We start from the raw sequence: 27149 nt of genomic DNA, 5'->3' as shown, positions 1-27149 counted from the left end.
AGGCATAGAACTGTGCTCCCGGCCTGCAATGGTGAACAAAGCAGACATGCTCCTTGCCCTTGGGGTACTAAACCGTAAATGAGGACAGAGAGAGGCAGTAAACAAATAAATACATGTATGAGTATATGGTTGCAAACCATGCTGTGGGCTATGAAGAAAGAGAATATGAGTGAGATTAAAGGAGGAATCAAATTTGGACATGCAATCTGTTTGTTTCCCCTGAGAACAGGGGGGAAAGCTTCAATTTTAACAAAAAAAAAGATTTAGATTTGGGCATTTCTAACGATAAAGGATGCTAAATGTTGGAGTGCTTTACTAAAGAGGAGGGGGGTCCTTTCTACTCTGCCTTTTTGAGAAAGGCTAATTGGCAGAGATGTATGCGTTCCTTCATTAATCCTTTTACTGCAAGTCGTTTTCAGTTCTGCATTTCCCGGATGGGGGAGGGGCCCAGATGCCACTCTGGTGCCTGGGTTCTTCATGTGGTTTGTCTGAAGAAAACCAAAAAACAAGCTCTTTATCCCCAGCGTTTATAGGAATCTCAAACTGGGTTACATAAAAGGAGCAATTTATTTACATGTAGCAGCACAGCAATAGAAATGGCAGTCCTATTTGCTGACAGGGAAACTGCCTAATGTCACTTATTACAAACAAAATGCCTTTGGTAAACTCCCAACACACTTATTAAATATATATCTCTGTGTTTTGAGAAAGGCTGGGAAGTGGTTTGGTAATTACAGCCCAGAGTTAACAGAGTTTACCCCTGCTTCTTCAGTTCCAGTTTTCAGATTCCCACTGCTTTGCTGGGACCCCTGTGGACCATCCTGACCACATCTTTGCCTGATACTTAGCTTTCAAACCTAGCAATTATCAACCAAATCTTCACCACCGCCATTGTGGTCAGAATCTCCTGACCTTAAGGACCTGCCAGGACTCAGCATTAAACAGCCTCTGGTTCTTCTTACCCCGCTGCTGACAGCTGTGCCCCCCACATTAGGACTGTGCAAACCACATGCCGAAGAATGCTCTCTCCCAAGCCGTATGCACCATATACTTATTCATAGTTTAATGTGTCCTGTCCTCTGTATTGCCCTTTTCCTCCTTGTCCTATATCAAACTCATAATTTTGTACCCGCTTTGCCTTGCCAAAGCACCTTTCTTTGCACTCTGTTTCTAAGCACTCTATTTACTTTTTCTATGATCAGATGTGGGGTGTCATTTTCTCCCTCACCTGTGCTGTATCTCAATCCCAAGAGTTATTTCTCCTCTGATTTTGCCAGGAGGCAGTTCGGTGTAGCAGTCAAGGGCATGAGCTTTGGTGACATACTTCCTTAGATGGAATCCTAACTTGCACTTAGCAGCTGTGAAACCTGGACAAGCTTTACCTTTTCTTTGAGCCTCAGTGTTCTCATCTGTATAATGGCAATAGTAATAGTACCTACTCCAAGGTCATAGTGAGGACTGGATAAGTCAATATATGCAAAGCGCTCAGAAAAATATTAGGCATATAGTAAGCCCTACAGAGATGTTAGCTACCGTAATTATCTTATTCATGCACTTCCTAGGAGAAATGTGACTTAGTAGCTATGAAAGCCCATCCTGGGTCAGACTTCCTGGACTTGAATTCCAGTCTCATCAACTCACTGGCTATTTTCATCTCTCTTTGAGCTGCTCTTTTCCTTCTCTGAAAATATAGATACTAACAGTACTTTCCTCATATGGTATTCACAAGGATTCAAATGAGGTAATAAATATAAAGCATATAACATGGAGCCTGACACGTGGTTAAAAGAAAAAAAAAGACCCAAATGGTAATTCTACAACTGAACAATAAAATTACAAAAACTAAGAACTCACTAGATGGGTTTAACAGAAGATTAGATACAGCAGAAGAGAGATTTTTTTTGAGCCAGAGTACAAGTCTTTAGAACATATCCAGATTGGAGCACAGTGAGAAAGAAGGATGGTGTATATAGAAAAGAGCATTAAAGGCAGATGGAATACAGAGAAAAGCTCTAACAAACACATCATTGGACTCTCAAATTTGAAGGGAGGGACTTCCCTGGTGGTCCAGTGGTTAAGAATCCGCCTTCCAATGCAGGGGACGCAGGTTCAACCCCTGGTCAGGGAACTAAGATCTCACATGCTGTGGTGCAACTAAGCCCGCATGCTCCAACTGCTGAGCTCACGCGCCTCAACGAGAGAGAGAAAACCCGCAAGCCACAACTAGAGAGAAGCCTGTGCGCAGCAAAGAAAGATCCTGCATGCCTCAACGAAGATCCTGTGTGCCGCAACTAAGAACCGATGCAGCCAAAAAATAAACGAAGTAACTAAATAACAAATACATCTTTTTTAAAAAACTGAAGGGAAAGAAGGTAAGGCAGAGATAATATCTGAATATTTATCAAATATTGCATATTTAAATATTCATCACTTTCCAAAACTGATGAAAGGCATCCAACCACTTCAAGAAACTCCAGAAATTCCAAGAAAGGTAACTACTAAGAAATTCATACCTGAGCATCAGAGTAAAACTGTGGAATAGCAAAGACAGAGAGAAATTCCAGTAAGTAGCCAGAGAAAAGAGACACATTACCTCTAAAGGAACAACAATGAAATTTCTACTTGCCTGTTCAACAGAAAGTCTAGAAGCCAAGAGAATGTCATTGTATCTTTAAAATGAAGTGTCAACCTGGAATTCTATATATATTTCCTATATATAAAATAGATAACTAATAAGAACCTACTGTATAGCACAGGGAACTCTACTCAATACTCTGTAATGACCTATACGGGAAAAGAATCTAAAAAAGAGTGGATATATGTGTATATATTTAACTGATTGACCTTCCTGTACATCTGAAACTAATACAGCATTGTTAATCAACTCTACTCCAAAAAAAATTTTAAAACACAAAGTGAGGAGAAAATAAAGTTGTTTTCAGAGAATTTGTTACCGGCATACCCACACCAAAAATATGGTAAGGGGAATTCTTTGGGTAGAAAGAAAGTTATCCCACATAGGAAATTCAAGATAGACTGGGATATGCAGATTTATTTTAAAGTTACAGTAATTCAAACACTGTAGTTATGACATAAACATAGACTAACAGTCTAATGGAAAAAGAATAGAAGGCCCCGGAAAAGAACAGAAAGTCCAAAACAGGCTCATACATATACAATCACTTGATTGATGACAAAAACACCTGTTATGGGTTGAACAGTGTCCCCCCACAACGAAAATATATATTAAAGTCCTAACTCCTGGTACCTCAGTGTAAACTGATTTGGGAAGGGGTAAGTTACAGATGTAATTAGGATGAAATCTTCTAAGAGTAGGGTGGGCCCTTAATCCAGTATCACTGGTGTCCTTATAAGAAGAGGGACATTTGAGCACAGACATGGTGGGAGAAAACCATGTGATGAAGAGGCAGAGATCAAAGTGCTGTGGCTGCATGCTGAGGAATGTCAAAAACTGCCAGCAAACCATCGGAAGCTAGGGAGAGGCAGTGAAGGCTTCTCTGCTACAGGAGCGCAGCCCTGCTGACAACCTGATTTTGGACTTGTAGCCTCCAGAACTGTGAGACAATAAACTTCTGTTGTTAAAAGCCAAACAGTTATGGTATTTTGTTAGGGCAGCCTTAGGAAACACATACAATGCCACTGCAATGAAGTAGGAATAACAATCTCTCAACAAATGGTGCTGGGTAAACTGAATATCCATATTTTTAAAAAATATATCTTGATATTACTTTAAAGAGGATAAAAATTTTACTAAAGAAGGATACAAATGTATCTTGATATTTTATGAATGAAAATATTCAAAAGTCAATAAATGTATAAAAAGTGCTTAACATCATTTATTTTTAGAAAAATACCAACTAAGCTATAATGAGATTCTACTGTATATCCTCAAGACTGGCTAAAATTCAAAATAAACTTGAGAATACCACGCATGGATAAGGATGAGAGGGGTTCAAACTTTCATACACCGCTTATATTATTGTAATTGGTACATCCACCTTGGAAAATGATTAAGTAGTATCTACTAGAGCAGAGAAAATACACAACCATTGATCTACAAATTCATTTCCCAACTGTAATGCAAAATATATGTATCAAAAGACACGGATAAGAATGTTCATAGCAACATTATTTCTAATAAATAGTGAGAAAACAAAAATAAACACCAAAACCCAACTGTCCATCTACAGCAGAATGGCTTTTAAAAGTTGTGATATATGGCAATAAATATAAATGAAATACTGCTACTTGAAGTAACAGGGATGACCATCAAAAACATAATGATTAGAGAAAAAAAAAGGCAGGTGCGAAAGAGTATATAATGCTTGATTCGCAACGCATAAAATCCAAGAACAAGCAAATTAATCTGTAATGATAGAAATCAAAACAATGATTATCTCAGGGAGGGGATTAGTGATCTGAGGGGTACAGAGAGGCTTCTGAGACACTGGCAATGTTCTACTTTATTATTTGGATGGTAATTATATGTGTGTGTTCCCTTTATAAAAATTCATTGAACTGTGCCCTTATGACGTATGTATTTTTCTGTATGTATACATTCAAAGATAGCATTTACAAAAAAACATTGCATGTATATTAGTTATCTATTGTTCTGTAACAAATTATCTCGAAACAACAGCTTGACACATTTATTATCATGCAGTTTCTATGGGTCAAGAACCCAGGCCGGGCTTTACTGGGTCCTCTGGCTCTCTCTGGGTCTCTCACAAGGCTACAGTCATCTCAAGGCTCCACTAGGAAGGATCTGTATCCAGTTCACTCCTGGGATTGATGGCAGGATTCAGTTCCTTGCTGATTATTGGCTAGAGTCCGTTCCTCCTGAGCTATTGGCCGGAGGTCTCCATTCATTCTTTGCCCTGTAGGTCTCTCCATAGAGCATCTCACAACATAACAACAGAATGTGCCCATGACAGAGAGTGCTGGCAAAAAGGAAGTCACAGTCCTTTGTAACCTAATTGTGGAAGTGACACCCCATCACTTTTGCCATGTCTACTCATTTGGGTCAGCTCACACAAGAGGCGAGGGTGTTACCCAAGGGCATGAATACTACGAGGCACAGATCACTGGGAACCATTTTAGAAGTCCGCGTGCCACAGCCTGGTATGAGTTGTGGTGAACAACAAAATATATACAAATATTTATATCGCTACACTTCCCTGTGCATTTCCTAGTACACAGGATAAGGTCAACCAAACAGAACTCTGTGTTAAATGGAAAAGTCTCTATTCCTGTTTCACTTTGGTTGTGTAGATGGAGTGATGTGAATTTTAACTGACCACTGGTCCTCTCCCAAAAGAAATTAAATTAAATTTTATAGAGAAAAAAATCCCCACAAAAAGAAAGAGCAGAATATTTTGTTTTAATAAGTCTTGAAGACTCTGCCCCAATAACAAATGTTCTTAGTTATCCCACCACCCACTTGAAAAGCAACTGGCATTAGGGCTAAGGAAGAACAGTGTTGTCTGGCCTATTGTAGGAAGCCTCATTTTACTGGAATGCAAGAATTACTGCAAAATAAGGAGGAAGAGAAAGAAAATGGGAAAATGGCCTCTACAACTGCTTTTAATGGAAATGGCATGATGGCCCCTCATCCTCTTCATGGTTTTAAGTCAATGATCCCCAGAGAACATATCTGAGGCTGCAAATGAAAAGATTTCATTTGAGAAAGTCTGTATGCAAGTTCTCTCTTCTTTGATGCCCGAGTGAGAGGGAATGTTTCCATTGTGTGTGGTTTTTGATATATTGCTTTGAAAAGAATACTTAATCCTTCCATGAAAAGGTTGAACATTGTGCTCTTTGCTGAGTAAAGAGAGTTGTTGTTTTTGAGTAAGACTGAAATCCCACTCAAAGTTGCCCTTGTTCATGATCTGCTATTTTCTCAGGAGGCACATCAATGTACCCTTTCTTTTATTTATTTTTTTTCTTTTCATGGAGGACACAGCCTTTCTATTCTTTTTTTTTAATTGAAGTATAGTTGACTTACAGTGTTGTGTGAGCTTCAGGTGTACAGCAAACTGATATATATATATTCTTTTTCAGATTCTTTTTCATTATAGGTTCCATTATAATATATATATATACACACTATATGTATAGTAGTGTGTATCTGTTAATCCCATACTCCTAAGTTATCCCTACCCCCTTTCTATTCTTAATGGCAATAGAAATATCAAACTGAAAAAGGAAAAATCATGAAAATGCAGGTAACCTTTTTTTAAGGTTTAGAAAAAATATGAGGCTGTGATGTGTCCTCTCATAAGACTAGAGCCATGATACGCTGAAGCTGCAGATGTTAGAGGCTGGAGTCTGCATAGACAATTCCATGTGAAATTCTCACACTCCAAGGGGGGGGAAAATCCAGTGGAAAGTACAGAACTGTGTTCACACAGAGAAATCCAATAAACTGGACCTTTCAAATAAGTGGAATTTTTTGGTGATCAGCACAGCTAGGAAGATAATAAGAAAGCAAATGAAAACTGGAGTTTGTTTAAACAGTCCACTACATACCACAGCCCAGGAAAAGGACGCTGTGGTTTTGTGCATCCCAAAGATAGCTGAAAATCAAAATTACCCTGCAAGCTGCTTCCAACTGAGATTTCTACAGCCTCATCCAAATCTACTGAATCAGAATCTCTAGGGGTAAAATGTGAGTATCTTTATTTTGGATAAAAAGCCATTCAGGTGAGAGGAGCTTGGGCCAAAAGTGGTTTTTTTTTTTTGTTTTTTCTTTTTTTTTTTTTTGCCAGGAGAACAAACACACTGTCATATGGTTATATTTACCCACACAAAGTAAAAAGAGCCCTGTAGATTATGGTGATGATCTAGGTTCAGAAACCTTCCACCTGAGAGCTCCAGTAACTGAGGTGACGTAGAAACTTTTCAGTTGTGCAGATAATTGCCTAAATCTTCCATTAATGTTATGTGTGCAAGGTCCAGAGTATATAGGGCCCCTCTCATTACCAACATTGTGCTAGTAATTTCTTTTATAAATATCAATATATCTATGCCACTGAATTATATTATGTTATGTTAAAAGCTCCCTGTTTTCTACTTTTTATAGAACATATGTTATTATTTGAACTGTCTATTGTAGGAACAATTAAACACTGCCTAATTATACTTTTGATACCTTTGTCATCTCTCAGTCTCTCATTTTCCAGATGAAGCCCATCTGTCTCTCTCAGTTGTTCTCAGGTGCCCGGCAACTGGAATCAGGGGAACTAACTTTCCCAGAAACACTGACTTTTAAGCCTTTAGACTTCAGTCTCCAGTCTTCACAATAACAGTACTTTGCTGTCTCCAGGCTTGTGTCTGTAGGGCTGGGCTGGAGGACCCTCACTCCCGTCTTCTCTCTCTCAGGGGCTGGAGAGCTACAAATACTCTGGGAAACCTGTCCAGGAGGTCTTCCTTGACGCTCGTCAGAAGGATTGTCCTTCCATCTAACCAAGATCACAGCTGCATTAAGGAAAGGAAATCTCTGGATCCTCCAAATGACGCCCCTTCTCAAGAAATGCACACAAATCGTTTAAACATAAGACATCAGTGTTGCACCTGTTGATAAAGAAACTTCCTCAGAGTCCTCATCCATGTTCACACGCAACCAGATTTCTTTCCACCAGCAGAATGTGTCCTTCAATCAGTCTGAACAACGTTGTGTTCTGAATCCAAACATTTAATCCAAACACTGGGCAATTTCACACATCAGACACTGACAAGAAGGTGCTTCCACACCAAGCACACACTACAAATTCCAGATCATTTTCTCTTGAATTCAGCAGCTGCACCAACCCAAAAGTTACTGGTTATTTTGGTGCAGCTGTTCAACTATGAGAAAAAGAGAGAGGGTGTAGGTAATGAGCTCCATTCTGACAATGCATTTAGGGTCCACGTGCCTGGTGTGATGGGAAAAGGCCAAGAATTTGAGAGTTTCTCAGATGCCTTTGAGGTCCTCACTTGCTACCTTCCTGCCGTGTGACTAAGTGAAGTAACTTTATTTCACTAAACTTCATTTTCCTCATGTTTAAAATGAGGATAATATGCCCAGCTGATTCTTAGTGTTGTGAGTATATGGATAGAAGATGAATGTGAAAATGCCATATAAACTGTCAGTGGTTAACAAAGTGTATGGAGGTGTAATTGGCCACCTGTTTGGTCTCTAAACCGTGCTATTCTATATCTAGTGCTGGTGAACACACTGTTTCATGTGGTACACATACTTTTCGTGATTTCCTTAGCACATTTTTCATGGATTGAGTGATAGGGTGGGGACCCAGAGATATGGAAGTAAAAAAATCATCTACCACTTAACTAGGCATTTCTTTATTTTACAGTATGTCCTCATTATGAATCCGCCATTGGTTGATTACATTCACTCAACAAATATTGAACTGTACTATATACCAGGCACCGCCCTAATTCATGGGAAAGTTCAACAATTTAAATATATATACACACACACACACACACACACACACACACACACACACACATATATTTATAGTTGGTGGGAATGTAAACTGGTACAGCCATTATGGAGAACAGTATGGAGGTTCCTTAAAAAACTAAAAATAGAACTACCATATGATCCAGCAATCCCCCTCCTGGGCATATATCCGGGGAAAATTCTAATTCAAAAAACACCTGCATCCCAGTGTTCACAGCAGCACGATTTACAATAGCCAAGACATGGAAGTAACCTAAATGTCCATCGACAGATGAATGGATAAAGAAGATGTGGTGTATATATATACAACCCAATATTACTCAGCCATCAAAAAGAATGAAATAATGCCATTTACAGCAACATGGATGGACCTAGAGATTATCATACTAAGTGAAGTAAGTCAGACAAATATCATATGAAATCACTAAGCAGTTTTGCAGTATGGCTGGACAATTCTCTTGGCTGCATAACATCCAACTTTGCTTCCATGACATATCTAGAAATTCCATATGCAACCTAATAATCTTTAATAAACCCTTTCTGTTCAAAGTAGGTTGAGTGTTTTCTGCAATTAAACATCTTAACCAATAAAATACCTTTCTTATTATAGCGTACCATCTTGCTTTGCTCTATAACATGTTTACTGTACTCCGAGAGATTGTTTAGACGGGACGTAACTATGTCAAACTCCCCCTTGTGTACAACAGCCCCAGGCTGCCACAGCAAACTCAGAAGGATGTTGCAAGGCATGTTAACACAGTGACATGTCCATTTTGGTCACTGAGCAACCTACTACTATTAAGGTGTTTGAATCTTTCTACTTAATAAATGGAACTGGGTTTTTTTCCTTCATAAAAAAAGCCATAAAGAAAAGTTACCAAGACACTAAGGGGACCATGAACCAAGAAAGCTTGGTAATCTCTGCACTAGGTGCTGAATAGAAATAAACGTTGAGTCTCACCTCTGTTTGGACAAGACTTGGGGAGGCCAGTCCTTCTCAGTTCAGGAACAAGGGGAAATCTGACCCATATGAGAACCAGTCAAAGCAGGGAGGATGGAAAAATAGGACTTAAATAGATACCATCTCAAACAGAGTTCTTTAATTTCGGCCGAAAATCGTGGGAAATACTCCAATGCCTACAGCAGGCAGAGAACCCACTTATCTTTGCATCACTGGAGTCATTATGGGAGCTCTCCTGGAGTCGTCTTGTCAGCTTGCTCTTTATCTTCTATGCTGCTGCATCACAGCATTCTATTGGCTTAAACGAAGCCTACAAGCCCAGAAAGGAGGTCAGATATAGGCAGACAGCCTAGCTGAGGCTATGATGGAGATGAAAGGCTGTATTTTAATTGCTGGCATGTTGGCTCATATCTTTTGCCAAATGATATTTATACAGCTGAGAGGAGTATGTTAGTTTCATGTTCCTTCTGCACAGGAGTCAGAGCCAGTCTCAAGAGAAGGGTCTTAAATGGAATGCATATGCTTTACAATATCCAAATGAGCTTCCCATCCTCAGATCCTTGAGCCCCTAAATACCACTACTTTGGCTAAGCTGGCAGGCTCCTTTCTGGCCAGAGCTCTGATTAGAATCTAACCTTCAGATGATTATACTCCAAAGTCAGAATTGAACCATGTTGGGGTTTTGCAGCGTGTGAATTCAATTCATTATGGTTACTGAGGTTTAGGATTCATTGGAAGGAGCTAGAATTAGTGTGAGGAGACATTTTATCAGACAGCTTTCAACTCTGCCAAATTTTCCTGAGAGCTCAGAAACTGTGGTCCAAGGCTGGGATCTCAGCCACCCAAAGCAGCAATTAGGTGGCTGAAAGGCAACCCACTAAGTCCACTTGGATTTGCCTAATGGAAATGTGAGTCAGTGTTCTCTGGGAAGCAGTAGCCAGGCCTGTGGGCCAAGGAGTATACAGACTGAGCAGGAAAGGCATTGACAGGCAATGTCCATTTTATGGAAAGAAATAAGGTTACAAGCAAGTTGTTCTACTCTTCAGGGGCCCCCAGAGATAAGAATGTAGCTACTCTCAGACTTCCCTGGTGGCGCAGTGGTTAAGAATCTGTCTGTCAATGCAGGGGACGCGGGTCTGAGCCCTGGTTCAGGAAGATCCCACATGACGTGGAGCAACTAAGCCCGTGTGCCACAACTACTGAGCCTGCGCTCTAGAGCCCACGAGCCACAACTACTGAAGCCCGCGTGCCTAGAGCCCGTGCTCCGCAACAAGAGAAGCCACTGCAGTGAGAAGTCTGCACACTGCAACTAAGAGTAGCCCCCGCTCACCTCAACTAGAGAAAAGCCCCTGCACAGCAGCGAAGACCCAACGCAGCCAAAAATAAATATAAATAAATAAAATTTTTTAAAAAGAGAGAAAGAATACAGCAGCTCTCAAAGCAATTATTACAGAGCTCACACAATCTCTCTCTCTCGCTCTCGATCTTTGCAGTTTTTCAATATTTAACATAACATCCATTTAAAACTGAGAGTATTATACTCCAATAAAGATGTTAAAAAAATTATAAAATAAAACAAATAAAACTGAGAGTAGTGCTTGGGAATAGAGCTACAGAGAAGAGAGGAGAATGGGGAAGACTGGAAACAGATTTTTAGTTATTTGGAAAGAAGTATGTGTAATCTTATGGTTGCTCCCTGTCTTCAAATTTTACAGAGCAGTACAGAGCCATGATGGCCGAGAACACTGTAGAAGATAGTAAAGTAAATGCTGGAGCTTTTTTTTCCCCTTAAGAAACAAATTAGGAGGGACTTCCCTGGTGGTCCAGTGGTTAAGACTCCACACTCCCAATGTATGCTTGTCTGTGGGAGAGGAAGAACATTGGTGTCTCCTGATAATCTATTTAGCAGCTCTTTTTCAGCTAAGAATGTGACTAGGACAGAATCCCAAAGAAAAACTGAACCAAAACATGTAAATATTTACTTGGCAACCTTTTTGCCAAAACAGATACAATATTTGTATTGGTGATATTTGCCTCTTCACCGGTGAGAGAATTTCTCTTTACCTTGAAACACTAAAAGCAGCCTGACCTAAAATCATAAACTAAAAATAATAAATTAAAATCATAAATTAAAAATTGTACATACCGCCTTTGAAAGGTCAGTGTTGTCACTAACTTAAATGATTTTGCACTTAATATTTTAACTTGGGGTCTTTTCTTCAGGCCTTCATTTTCTCTCCTAGGGGATCATCTATCTGTTAAAGCAGGTTGTTTGAGGGTAGAGAGAATTCTAGATGAGGCGTCACTAGACAGGTGGCCCATCTGTTATTCATTAGGGTATGCCCGTGGGCTGCTCATTCAACTCTCTGGCATCAGCAATAGGACAAGGCAGAAAGAAAATGTTTTCTAAGATCTCTTCCAACTTGAGCAACTGCTGATTTTAAAAAGTTAGGAATGCACTCTGTCGGCCTTTGTGCCTCTTTCGGGCAGGCGGACTCCCAACCACTGCGCCACCAGGGAAGCCCGCAACTGCTGATTTTAAAAATTTAGGAATGCACTCTGTCGGCCTTTGTGCCTCTTTCCATCTATCCTCCCACCTTTTAGCATTGTTCCCTCAACACACAGCCACACATTAGTTTCTGTATATTTTTGTTTAAAAGCCAAGCCAACATGTCCTGAGGATGTCATGTACATCATGGTGACCATAGTTAACAATACTGTATTGTATATTTGAAAGTTGCTACAAAAGTAGATCTTAAAAGTTCCTAACTCAAGAAAAAATTTGTAACAATGTGAGGTAACGTATATTATTGTGGTAATCATTTTGTAATCTATGCATGCATCAAATTATTACATTTTACATCTTAAACTAATATAATATTACAGGTCAGTTACATCTCAATTAAACTGAAACCAAAAAAGGAAAAAAAGAAAAAGCCAAGTCAAACTCTCTGATATAGTGCCCATAAATAATTCTTCTCATTGCCAACTGAGCCTAAGAGATATCTCTGGATTTTTCTACAAACCCCAAAACAACTGTCCAATTTTGCAAACTAAATCAAAGTTGTCAACTGAAGGAACAAATAGCTTAAAGTATTGAAGGAACTGATTATTTGATTGATTTGATTAATCAATTTAGTGGCAATGGTCAACCAGCCTCCCCGTGCAGACATCCTGCATCATAGTGGAAGGGTCGGGAGAGGAGGCCACGTAGGGGTGGGCCCAGATGTGAATCCCTATTGCACTATTTAGCAGCTCTTTGGCCTTGTGGAAGTTTCCCAACATCACCTAGCTGTAGTTTCTTCATGTGTAAGACAAAGATGATATTTCATAACTTACAGGGCTGCTTAAATGAAATGACGTGTAACAAGTACCTGGCACAATGCTAATTCATTTCCTTCTCCCTCTTACCTTCCTACCAGGCGAAGAGCTCCTTTTATAGCAACCCCGGCAAGTAGGCATGGAAATTCTGGGAAAATTTCTCCAGAGTAGGGGAGCTCGTTACCAAGAGATGAGGCTTAACAACAACAAAAAAAAAAGGCAGAGGACTTCCTTTGGATTCAAAACAGCAATTGTAAAATTTTAGGATAAAGAGATGTCCATAACCATAAACAAACAAACAAGACCCTTCAGTTGATCTCATCTTATTTCAACCATGGAAATTTAGAAGTGGATATATATGCCCCTGAAAAGTATTCTTTTCTTCAATATCTGTGTCATCTGTCCACCAATATGCTTGCAGAAACAGAGAACTCATTCCACTAAAGCTCTTCCACATTTAGACAGCCTTATTCAACACTAGTACGAAAATCTTGCTTATTTCTAATTTCTCCTTGAGGTTCTAACTCTTCTCTCTGGAGCAATTTAGAATGCTTACCCCTTAGCCACATACAGCCCATCATATACTTGAGGGAGAATCTCAGGCCTTCCAAAGTCCACTCTTTCCCCAAATAAAAGTGACCTTAACTTTTCCATGTAAGATATTGAAATCTAGTCCTTTGCCCTGGGAGAGTGGAGGGTCTATGAGTGAACGTGAGACGTCGGTGTAAAGGAAAAAGTGGATGTCTGCTTTAACAAAGCAGTGAGATCCTGGGAAGAGTTTAACATGTTACAGGCTTGCTCATTTATCCTTAAAGACATTCAGGTTTAAATAAAAATAAATGAAATATTTCAATTCTTCCTTAATTTGTTCATCCGAATCTGACAGTGCATTTTCACACATATCTTTAATGTCACGGTATGAGCCCGTGCACACACACACAATACATACATCAAATATCAAAAACTGATTTGGGGCCTTTTTTTCTGGGAACAAAAATCTTGAGCTTTTTCAGACAAAATAGTAACACACAACCAAATGTCCACTGTAATAATTTCTCTTGCAGCAGATTTTAAGTGGCTCTCAAAGATCAGTTATAAAGAAGAGAAAACAACATCTCTTAGCAAAGTGTCATCAAGTTAGAGGGCCCAAGAATAGATCCAGAGAATTTCACAAACTTGTAAATGCTGGAAGTTTGCTGGAAGCCTTTGAGAAAACATGTGGCCTAAAACCTAAAGTCCAGATGTATTTGCCATACATATAATAAGCAACGGTGGCGTGATGAGTGAGGAGAGACAGGACAGCAGCTCCAAATACCCGCTAAGCGGGAAAGCAGGGTGGGCACACAGTCTCCCTGTCAAGTCAGGCGGGCTCTCTGGCTCTAGACCTTGTTTGCTGCCTGGCAATTTGTCCAGAGACAAAGCAGCAAACTTCCTTAGGCTGCAGATTCCTTGAACAGCCTTGGTAAACACCCCTGATGGCACGAGGCATGCCAATGCCACAGTCAGAGCAGGGAGCCTGAAGCCCCTCGGTGTTCCCACCACTTCAGCTCAGGGAGTCTGTTCACAACCCCCTTCCCACCCAGCCTGTCCTCTTCGCCTCTGCAGAAATACCCCCTTGGAGTTTTTATTCTGAGTTCATACCATTTGTGGCTACATTCACTAATGCTCAATTTTTTTGTCTTTTAAAAAAAAATACAGTTCTAAAAATAGAGTAGACATTTCACTTCAAGAAAATCTTAAAAAAAAAAATTCCAGTGTCATTTGCATCTTGGAACACATGGTTCTTGATGCTGACACTGTTGTGTTGAAATCTCCTTTTTCCGCCCTCTGACCCATCCAAGAATCTGACTAAAGGCTTTCTAGGCGAGCAAAAACAAGTAACCATCTAAGAAAGCCACCTAAGATCGCAAATTGTAATCAGGAAATATCTCTTCCCTCTCCCTTTCCTCCCCTGCACAGACCACGATAAACTTCCACAGTCTCCTGCTGAGCACCACGTTCTGAATGTCAGCCAAAAGAAAAATCATACCTCTTCTATTCCTGAAAGTAATGATTTAAAATATCCAACATGAATTCAACAAATATTTATTGAGCATCTCTTAGGTACCAAGCATTGTTCTAAGTGCTAGGGATACAGCAGTGAACAGTGGGATAGTAAGTACTGAAGAGGCAAGGGAAGGGGGAGATAAAGTGCCGCTGGAGAGTAAAATTTAATTAGGGAAAGGCTGTACTGAGAAGATAGATTTGGAAGAAATATCTGAAGGATGTGAGGGATCTATCCAAGCAGGGAAGAAATTTGAAGCACAGGGAACAGCAGGTGCAAAGGATTTGAGGCAACAGTGTGCCTGGAGGTCCAAGGAATGGGGAGAGGAAGGCTTGTGTGGCTGAAGCAGAGTGAGCCAGGAAGGTGGGGAGAAATGTGGTCCGAGGAAGCCAGATGATGCGGGGCTTGTGGCTCCTAGGAAAGATTTTGGCTTTTACTCTGAATGAGCTGCAACGCTTCGGAGCAGAGGAGCAACAGGAACTGACATGTCTTAACAGGATCACTCTGGCTACCGTGTCAAAAACACACAAGCTGTGCAATTACGGGAGCTCCAGGTAGAAGGCAACTGGTGAGATATGGCGGTGATATGGAGCAACAAGGCGGCTGTGGGGTTGGTGGGAAGGAGTTGAATCCCGAATAGAAGACTCAAAGATAACTCAAGGATTTGGGCCTGAGTAATTAGAAGGATGGAGTTGCCATTAACTGAGGCAGGGAAAGGGGCAGGAGGTTTGGAGCTAAAAGGTACTAGGAGTTCAGTTTTGGACATATTAAGGGTAAAAATCCACTAAATCTGTAACTTTTTCCCTTGCTTTCTGACATGTAAGATAAGCTCCCTTTCTTAATAGACACACACACACACACACACACACACACACACACACACACGTGCTATTTTCTACCACCCAGACTCAAGCCTTGGCCGTCCTTTGATTCTTGAAGGAATTACTTCCCTGTTGAATGGATCACTTCCCAAAGGTCCAGTTGAGCATGGAGATTTCTAAGTCTCAAAGCCAAGTGAGAATGGGCTGGAATTTCTTTAATACTCTGCAGAAACATTTCCTAGTTATTTGTTTGTTTGTTTGTTTTTTCCCCTTTCACTTACTAGCAGGCAGAGAACCATGGTGTCAAACCACAGAAAGCCAAATGAGCCCTGGAGGAAATGATAAATTTCAGACCATCAACTCTGGACTGTCTGTGATTCCCTGAAGCCTGCAGCAGAATCACAAATGGAAGGGATGGAGACAATCTAGGAAGCATGGATTGTTAACATTATTGGCAGGGAATCATCAACTATTATCGTAAGAGAATATCATCTTTAATCCAATTCTTTCTTTATTCACCTATTCAATCATTCAGTCAACACACACTTTTGGAGAACTTACTAAGTGACCAGCACTGGGATACAAAATGAATATTGTGGCCAGATCTTTCTTTCAAAGATCTTAAGTCAGTTGGGAAGATAGGATGCAACCTAACAATATGAGGTGTGGTCAGAAAAGGATGTGAAACAATGACGGTCGGTGATAGAGAGGCAAGAAGGACAGCACTCTGACTAGGCTGAGAGAGGAAGTGATGCTCGAACCAAGTTGCAAAGAAAGAGTGGATGGTCCGCTGGCAGGCCCGGGGGGGAAGGAAGCAAGGGAGAATGCACTTCTCTCAGGTGGACCAGCTTGAACAAAGAGTGAAGCTGCGGGCACATTCACAAGCCTACAAACTACTCCACGGGAATGTGGCATAGGGGACAATGAGGAAAGTGGGGAGCGATGAAGCTGCTCTCAAAGGGTCTGGTTGCCGGTAGTTTCCATTAAGTAGGGAAATGGCATGATTAGATTTGCCTTTTAGAAAAATCACCCTGGGGGAGGAACAAGGAAATGCACACGAAACCTGAACATGTACAAGACCTACACGACTTTTGGAAGAATTCCACAGATGTTAAAGTAAACACAATTTCTAAACGTTTTATGTTTGTTGTCAAATATACTGTAGGTTAATTAAGACAGTTCTCCTTAGCAAAATGACTCACGTGAACACTTACAGAGTTGCATTTGCCTATCAGTACTTGACTGTTGTCTGTTTTCATTGTTACCAAGCCAAACTTGAATGAAAAGTTTTACATGTTTGTCTATCCCCTAAGTAAAATGAATATGAAAGACAAAGAAACATTCTGTAAGGCTAGTCTCTCAGAATGATTCTTTAATTCTAGAAGCTCTTCAGTATAACTCATCTACTTCTACATTGCATAAAGTCATTTCAGGGTATTTATCTTTAGAAAAGGTTTATATTATGAAAACAATATTATTTTGTTTTCATTATATTATGAAAACAAAAATAAAGGGAAATTCAGGTTCTCAACTAATGTCATGTATATATTTGAGGTGCAGAAAGGTTTTAAGAAGCCTCTGTGTTAGAATAACTGGTTTGGAAAATACCAGGTGAATGTATAGTGCAACATTTCAAAGAAATGGAAAAAAAAAAAAAAAGGTTCACTTATCCTAAAGGTCACTGAAAGATTTTAGATATGTCAGAAATCTTGCTAAAAATATTAATAAATTTTCAGTGATTATTTGAGCGTAGATGCAAATAAATAACTAATAAGTAAACAAGCAAAGCTGTTTCGATGCAGGAGACTTTCCAGAGTCCCTGAATTAATCGTTTTCTCACAAATGAAGTACCCAGCCTGCAAAGGCTGGGCTCTGCCCTCTATGCATCCTGTCAGCCACCCATGGTGGGATTCAGATCACTGTGAGAAAGTTGCCAGAGTGCAGAAATGAAAAACTAATCCAGAGAGGGAGAGAGACGCAAGAGGGAAGAGATATGGGAACATATGTATAACTGATTCACTTTGTTATAAAGCAGAAACTAACACACCATTGTAAAGCAATTATACCCCAATAAAGATGTTAAAAAAAAAAAAAAAACTGACCCAGTCATCAGGCATCATTTCTTTTTTATTGGTTAACACTGAATCCAACTTGTTCTCCCCACTAGTATATCCTAAACCCTTTGAAACAAGTTCCCCAACCTTTCCTTACCAACATGGAAATGCTGGTGAAATCCTCAGGCATCTTACAGACCTTTTCCACAGCTCCCTATTAAAAACCAAAAACAAACAAATCCCAAACACTCACTTATGACAAAGATCCTGCAGTCTTGCACCAGTGTTTCTGCTTTGACACACTGCTCATTTGCATTTCGACACTGTTGGCAGGAGAATGAATTCCAAGCCCCATCTCATATCTCTACCCAGTGATAGCAATAGTGTCATCATTCCTACTTTTATAAGAATTCTGAGACAGTGTGTGGGCGAACTTGGACTGGAAGAGAAGAGGGGGATTCCAAGCAGGAGGGCCTCAATTCTGAGTGTCACTATGGACCATGACGTGCAAAGGAGAGGCCATCAAACCTCCCACTTATAGCTTCTACAATTCCCTGTGCACTCAATTCAGATATGAGAAAATGCCGGGGGCCGAGGAAGCAGAGAAAAATTTCTCTCATCCTTATTCCACCTAGCTCTCGTGAATTGAAATATCTTAAAGAGAGTGGATGGATCATTCGGACAAAGCACTAGGAAAAAAGGGTTTGCTGAGTGAATTACAAAGGTAATTAAGATTATAGGAAGAAAGAAATTAAGTGCTTTTGAAGCATCTTTTCAAAAAGCACGTTAAAATATTAACATTAGCTAAACCTTTTGCATACTTATCATTTGCTCAACAAATACACATACAGTATCTCACCAAATCCTCAGTATTGATTTGGGAGAAGCCATGCACAGTCTGAAGGGTGAAGGACTTGCCCAGGAACATAAAGCTTTACGTGGCAAATTGGGATTCAGATGTAGGTCTTTCTGTGCTCAATATAATATATGGTGTCCTGACTGTGATGATAATACTGTAGGTCTCCTTGAACAAATATTGTTAATACTTTGTAAATGATTCATATCATTATACATTCTTGAAAGTGATACAACTGTTTTCATTTTTAAATGAATGCAATCTGGCATTTTCACCACTTCAGACTATTCTATTTAATTATTTAGAATTTGTATGACTCTACCACAAAATTCACATGTGCTAGCCAAAACCTAGAAAGAAAAATAAATGAATTCCACACAAGCAGTCCAAAAATTAGTATTATCTTGTTTTTATTTAAATTGTATTCCATTGGTTCTAATAGCCAAATAGGATTCAATTGCCTAAATACACACAGTGCAGCTCAAAACATTTCAACAGGACATAAAGTAGAGAGGGTTCCTGCTATTTAGAAGTTTAAAATCTGAAATTCAACATGAGCACAGAACAATGTGAGGAACATATAACCACATACCCCACCGTACGAGAGGAAAAAAAGAAGTGCACGAGACGCTCAATAAAGCAGCAAGTACACAAGTGATCACTAAGTTTAACAACTCCTCTGAGGTTTTCATTGCCAACAAGAGAGATCAATTATCACTCAGATCATGGAGCAGTGGAGAAGAAATGAAAGAGAAGAGAGGACTTTTCCCAGTAGAGAGACTGCTGGACGAAGCCTGGGAATGACTTCGATGAAAGAGTGCGGTCTGCTCGGTCGAACAAGATGAAGTGAATGCTGAGGAGATAGGCTTGGGCAAAGTGACGGGAGCACGAAGGAAGGGAAGAGATTCGTTACAGACCCCGGGGATCCGATTAAGAGCCCCATAAAAGGGCCCGAGCAGCCTGGCCTACATAGAGGGAACAAAGGAAAGCACAGCCGATTTCAAAGGGTAAGGTAACCTGGTGCAGGTGGTGAAGGTACTGGCCTCGCTGCATCACCTGGCTTGCCAGGATCTGAGGTGGAGGTAAGTGGGCCAGTGAGAAGGAAGTGGCCATGGTCAAGCCTGGAAGCTGATTAATCAGAAAATAAGTCCGTTTATCCACAGAATGCTACTTCTTTTGATGAAAAGGACAGAGTTCAAATCTACACTGAGACCCCATTCCCGTTTCCTTCAGGTGTTCAGGCCGTAACTCAGCATACAGTAGGGGAAACGTGGGGAGCTGGCAGGACAGGGTGGTTAGGGAGGAAGTAAGGCTAGATTATAAAGGGCTGAGGTTTAGTGGTAGAAACTGACATAAAATAGGCAGTCCTAGTCTCTCATGCCCATGGGGGATTTGTCCCAGGACAAGTAGGGGATATCAAAATCCCTACATAATCAAATCCCATCATCGGCCCTCTGCATCCGTGGATTCAATCAACCGCCCATCATGTATTCAGTGTGCAATCCCTGGTTGGCTGAATTCTCAGATGTGGACCCGCAGGTACGGAGCGCTGACTGCATTATTTTGATAAAAATCCACTTACGAGTGAACCCATGCAGTTCAAACCCATGTTGTTTAAGGATCAACTGCACTCGCTACTATGTTCTAGTCTCCTCACTGTGTTCCTTGGTAAAATTCTATGTCCATTCTGATCAATGAAAAATATTCAAACTTTATCTCTACAACATCATTATTAACAAACTCTATTTCCTTATTCTGTGTCTTCACAAAAGCTCATGAAGTCAGTCTGCACCATATTTGCACTTGTTTCTGTATTTCTTTGGTAGAGAGTTTTAATGCCATTTGCAGTGGCTAGGAGGTAAGGATGTGAGGCCAGACACACCTGGGTTCAAACTCCAGCTCTGCTGCTAGCTGGGATGTTGGGAAGGTACTTAATGTCTCCACGTCTCAATGTCTTCACCTGTAATAATGATAATATCTACCCACATGGTTGTTTTAAGGATTAACTAAATGCATGTAAAGACAATATATTGAGTGCTGGCAAACAGTAACTGCTTGAAGAATATTAAACATTATAGTTATTTTTCTGTATGCTTTCTCTCCAGATAAATTTCAAGTTTCTTAAAAGTTCAAAATTTGTGCAACATCAGGTACCACAGGAAAATATCAAGTCCTGTCTTCCACAGACAGTGAGGGGCAGAGAAACTGACAATATTGTACCTGTGACCGTGATGGTACACCCAACAATATCCAGGCAGAAAGTGGATAATTCTGCTCGCCATTCAGACAGCAACGAACACCCAGCCTCATTTCTGCCTGAATGGATTGTTGGCTTCTGAAAGGAGAGATTTAGAAACTGCTATGGATTGGTAAGTTTACAGGATTTGGATCTCTTGTGAAACTTGCAGAGGTGTGGTGTTTGATATTTAGTTGTTCATCACTGATGACCTTTCCTTCTTATACTTCACTGTAACCATGGTCCATTTTATCATCTGAGCGCATGACCTGCTAATAAATGCAAGCATTTTCATCTCAATACACTCGATTTTTAATGATAGTGTCCTATTTTGAATATATATCATTGGAATCTCACTCCTGGCACATAATGAATTCCTCTCTGTGCCCTGTTTAGGACTCTATTAAATCTTTGTGAGCCTCACCACAATGGTTTGGTTCAGTATCCCTCCACCATCGAATACATTAAAACCAAAACAAAACACTGTCATACATGGAAGAGTTCATAAAATCCAGCTTGTGAAAGACCGTCAGCAATCTGTCCAAGTCACGTCCTGGACTTTTTGTTTTACAGACTTTCCCAGAACATTGACTTAATGTTAATAGAGAAACTGTAGATAAAACTCAAAAAGGAAGGGGTCTGTTAGTCTATGGGAGACCAGGCCCTAGAATGCTGCCCACACCTCTGTGAAACACCGAGTTTGCTAAATCCGCTATTGTCAGCTAGCAAGGCTTGATAAAAATCACAGGACTCTATAAAGTATGCATACTCAGCCCTTTGGGGTTACTTCTAAGTAGGTCTATAAAGGTACTTTTTTGTTTTTTCTATGAACTGCAAATGCAAAGGCATCAGAAAGCAGTTATTTGCAAACACATAATATTTTTCTTTCAGGCTATGCATTTTCTTTTTTTTTAACTGGACTGACAGAATTTGAAGTTCCATGTAAGAATAGTTATCCTCATTTGCCCTACTTTTAAAAAATAAAAGAATTCTTTCATATTCAGTGTTTTAACTACATTTTTGAAGTAAAATGAACTTAAGAACTAAAAAGTTCTTAATAAAGGAAATTGATGCTCAGAGAATTTTAATGATTCTGCTTCAAGTCCCACAGCCAGTGAGAGGTAGATCTGGGATTAAGATTCTGTTCTCCCATTTCTAAACACAGTATTTTATACCCTGTCAAGCAGCCCAATTTCTAGTAGCACCAGAATTAGAGTCCACCTGGTCTGGCCTCTCAGACACCCCAAACCTGGAAAAGTCCCCCTTGCCCTTCATTTAAGTGTTTCCTACCTTTACTCTGATCACCTCACGTTCTAAGGTAATCAGCTGGAATTCAAGCAGTTTCGGCACATTTCATCAATCCAGCTAAAGCCATGGCTTCTTACACAACTGCAGTATAAAAACACAGATATCCTAAAGGCAAAAAAATACTAATAATGTGTCATGTCATGATCTACATGAGTACCACTCACAAACACAGGCTCGGGTCAGAAACAAGAGGTGAGCAGGGTGTGTAAGGGAAAGTCCTGCAATGTGATGGGGTGGAAAGTACCATGGGAGAAGAGACTTGGAGGACACAGAGAGCTTGTGCAATAGATGATCCTGATCTTAAAGGATGCGCAAGCGTTGGGCTGGGCTGGGGGAAGCACCCCTGTCACAGTAACCAGATTTGATTTCTATTCTGCCACTAACTAGCTATAAGCCCTTGGCAAGTTACACAATACCCTGAGTTTCAAGGTCCTTATCTGAAAATAGAGCTACCAATAGTAACTCCCCAAAAAGCGTTGTGAGGTTCAAATGAACAAAGGTGTGTGATATTCTTAGGAAAGCATCAGGCACATAGTAGATACTCCATAAATGTTAGTTATGATGTTGATGGTGATGGAACATTATGTTCAAGGAATCAGAGGTCAAAATTACATAATCCTGAACGCTCCAGGAAAAGCAAATAGTTCAAACTGGTGGGAGCACAGAGGATAAATGTAATCAAAATGAACTGTGCTTGGGCTTCCCTGGTGGCGCAGTGGTTGAGAGTCTGCCTGCCAATGCAGGGTACATGGGTTCGTGCCCCGGTCTGGGAAGATCCCACATGCCACGGAGCGGCTGGGCCCGTGAGCCATGGCCGCTGAGCCTGCATGTCTGGATGACTGTGCTCCGCAATAGGAGAGGCCACAACAGTGAGAGGCCCGCGTACCCAAAAAAAAAAAAAAAAAAAAAAAAAAAAAAGAACTGTGCTCACTTCTCCCAGCTCTGGTGTAGACCAGAAATTGTACATTGCACCAACTACATAATATATCAGAATACCCATTAAAACCTGTTTGCACTTCAAAGGGTTGATGGTGGGTTTATGGCAGCACCCATTAGAAGGGGGGTGTGAATTTATGGTAGCCGGCCTTAGTGTAGGTAAAAAGATTTAAGTGCTAAGAGAAAGGTAAAGTGGATCCCAGGGAGTGGCAGCGATGGGAAGCCAGAGCTGGATTTAAGATAACTGACTGCATACCTGGGAGTAGGTCTATAGCCCCCAGGAGCAGTGGCCCACAGAACTTCCTCCAGGGCACCATTTAAAAGATCTGAAGTTGCAGGGCTCAGAAAACTAATTGCAGCTTTTGGCTTGGGGATAACCCTCCTGGATGGACTGCCCACCAGGCGAATGAAATTTTTAGTCTTGCCTGTGTCTTGTGCCTGGGGGCCATCCCATGAGTGGGATCTTTGATCCAGAGGGGCTTCAAGTCCAGGAATGCCAATGAAGGGGCTGTTAGATGCAACTGATAATCATGCGTGTGGCTAGAGCTGGTTTTGCTTCTAAGAGAGAAATAAGTAATTTATAAATGAAGGTAAAATGACTTTTTCCAGGTGTCAGAGGAAACCTCAGGCAGAATTTGGCCTCAAAGATCTCAGAGGCATGGGGATTGTCCTTTGGCAAGAGAAAATAACCAATCCAAATTACTTAAATAAGCATCTTCTCCTTTAAAATCAGCAAGATTCCTAAGTTCTGAAAAAGCTATCTGATATAGACTAAATGTGTCTCCCCAATATTCAGATGCCGAAACCTAATCCTCACTGTGATGGTATTTGGAGGTTGGTCCTTTGGGAGGTGATTAGGTCATGAGGGTGAAGCCCTCATGAATGGCATTAGTGTCCTTATGAAAAGAGACCCCAGAGATCTCTCTTACCCTCCTTCTGCCATGTGAGGATACAGTGAGAAGAGAGCCATCTGTGAAACAGAAAGCTGGCTCTCATCAGACACTAAATCTGCTGCTTTCTTGATCTTGGACCTCTCATCCTCTAAAACTGTGAGAAATAAACATTTGTTGTTGAAGTCACCCAGTCTATCCTATTTTTGTTATGGTAGCCCAAACTGATTATAACACTGTCTGTGCTAGAAACACCAAAATAAAATGTGGCTGGAGCGCTCTTGCATCCTTTCCAAATGCACCTGAACCACTCAGGAATCTGGATGGCAGGCAGTGCGTGTTTACTGAGACCCACCTCGGCTCTCATTCCAGGCATGTGGGAATTTAGAAATGCCCTTCCCTCTTCTGCTTCTCTCTTCTCCTCATCCCTTCCACATATTTACAAGGTTGTCTGGACTTCCCAATCTTGCTTTACCTTAAACTTAAAACACACTCCCCACCACTGCTTATCCCTGTAGAAGAATCTTGTGCTTACTGACCTGAAGGTATTGTATTAAGCCATTTTCATTTAATGACCAGGACGTGTTCACAGAGTGATCCAGTGCATTATATAAATCAGCCAGTGCATTATTAATCATTCCATGGTGCCATAAAATGACAGGCATTTGGTTCCCAAATGCAAATACTGCAAACCAAGAACCTTAATGTAGAGGTGGATTTAAATTATTATAGCAAGTGGCAAGTCCTTGGTGCATGTAGAGGATCACAAGAGGATAAAAAGAGCTTCTGGTGCCTCTCTAATTGTTTTTAAATTTTTATTTATGGTCATATTAAGCAGTTCTCTGAGGGCTCGAGCCATGTAAATTACGAGGATTCTTTCTGAAGGCTTTTAACTGCAAGGAAATTGGGAATTAGTTCCTTTTCTGAGGAGACGCAGGTGCCTGAGTATTTCTTAACAGACTTTTTTCTTTCATACTTGCTGAGTGGATGGATTACCAGTGGTTCGAAACCTTCAGAATTTCCTGATGAACTTAATAAATTCAGATTGCTGGGCCCCAGTCCTAGCATCCTTGCTTCAGGTCTGAGGCAGAGCCTGGAAACCTGCATTTCTAACATGTTCCCAGGCTATGCTGATGCTGAAGTCTTAGGGACCATACTATGAGAACCTCTGGTATAGAATATACTTTGAGTTAATGCACAAGGCCATCTGTCATTGTTGGGTAGGGTTTAAAAGGATATGGTCCTCCAACAAGCACCCCATCCCTTCCATTTTCTTTATCCCAGTAAGAAGGGAGCACTCCCGTCCTTACACTATGCTCTTCTAATTGCCTATAGATTAGGTACTGCTTACGGTAAAAAAAATATCGTGTCTGTTCCCAGTCATTACCATGGAGAAACAACTAATACATACGTGGTTCTGAGCCAAACAGCACAATGATGTGAATCTAGCAACATTTTTCCTGGATCACTCAGGAAAATTAGAAAATAATTACATGTAATTTTCAAGCAAGTCCAGTGATGTTTTTATGTCCAATAAGTCCATACCTCAGTATGTTCCCTTTTAGAATGAGTAAGGAATAACCATATATAATTTCAGTAATGAAGTTGCAATAAAGGTTTTTTTATGCCTTAACTCTGACAAACTCTGACATCTCTTGATTTCATTCCAACTTATTTTTCTTTATCAACAGATTACGATTCTCCCTGAAAGAATTTTTATTAAATATGAGTATTTCTAATATTTCACCTTAGGTTGTTCTCTCAGGGTAATTTCTTTTACACTTGCTAATTCTGTCTTAGGTAGTTGATTTAAGTTAATTTCCTATGTTGTTTGTACTGAAATTCATCAATTTTTTAACCTTTTATTTTGAAATAAATTCACACATATAAGAAAATTGCAAGAATGGTATCAAGAACTCCCATGTAACCTACATGCAGATTGGCTGATTGTTCACATTTTATCCCATTCTCTCTCTCGCGGGCGCTCTCTCTATATACATACGCATATATATCATATGTCATGTATAAGTAAAATACGAACATATATATCTAACATCACTTTAATTACTCTATATAATAAATATACTTTTTCTGAACCGTTCAAGAGTAAGTAGCAGACAAAATACCCCCTTATGCCTCAAGATATTAGTGTCTATTTCCTAAAAATAAGGACATTCTCCCACACAGGCACAGAACAATCATAATCATCAGAAAATCTGCATAAACACATTACCACCATCACATTCACAGACTCCATTCAAATTTATAATATAATATCCTTTATAAAATGAGGAGCCAATCTAGGATTACTTGTGTTTAGTTGCCATGTCTTTTTAGTTCCTTTAACTTGGAAACATTCTCAGTCTTTTCTTGTGTTTTATATACTTGATATTTTTTAAGAGAACAGGACTATTTAGTGCAGTGGTCTTCAACCTGAAGGTTTTGATTTTTCCTCATGGTTAGATTCAGGGTACACTTTATGACAATACTACCACAGCAGTGATGCTGTGTTCTTCTTGGAGTATATGAGGAAGCACATGATGTCAATTTGTCCCATGATGGGTGCTGTTAACTTTTACCACTTGGTTACAATGGTATCTTCCATTGTAGATAGAAATAGAAATCTTCTATTTTTTTTCTATTTATTAGTAAGTGATTAACAAGTATTTTGGTAAGATACACATTAACACTGTAAATATCCTGATGCTCATCAAACTATCACCAGCTAGTTTGGGCATCCTCCAATGATTTTATTTTGCCTGAATTGATTATTGTAATTGTACTTGCCAAGTGGTAATTTCATAATTCCATCACTCTTTCTTTTTTTTTTTTTTTTTTTTTTTTTTTTTTTTTGGGGCACGAACCCGCGTCCCCTGCATCGGCAGGCGGACTCCCAACCACCGCGCCACCAGGGAAGCCCTATCACTCTTTCTACTTTAAGGTACAGCTTTCCCTCTGGTCCTTTAATCTACCTATCAACAATTAATAGACAGATTTTAAAAATTTTATTCAATGAATTATAATCCATTACTTTTATTACTTATTTTGATATTTAAATTATCCCAGATATGGCAAGTGGGAGCTCATTGAAGCTGGCTTTTGTGTCATCATTTGAACACTTTCTTACTATCTGGCTCAGTAAGATATTCTAGACTCATCTTGAATTTTATTTACCCAAACCCTGGAATCAGTCATTTCTCTAAGGAGTCCTGGTTCTTCTCAGTGAACCAAGAGATG

This window comes from Neophocaena asiaeorientalis, unplaced genomic scaffold (assembly GCF_003031525.2).
Source record: "Neophocaena asiaeorientalis asiaeorientalis breed wild unplaced genomic scaffold, Neophocaena_asiaeorientalis_V1.1 scaffold5, whole genome shotgun sequence".
In the NCBI taxonomy this organism is placed as follows: Eukaryota; Metazoa; Chordata; class Mammalia; order Artiodactyla; family Phocoenidae; genus Neophocaena; species Neophocaena asiaeorientalis.
Note: the sequence above shows the minus strand (reverse complement) of the source record.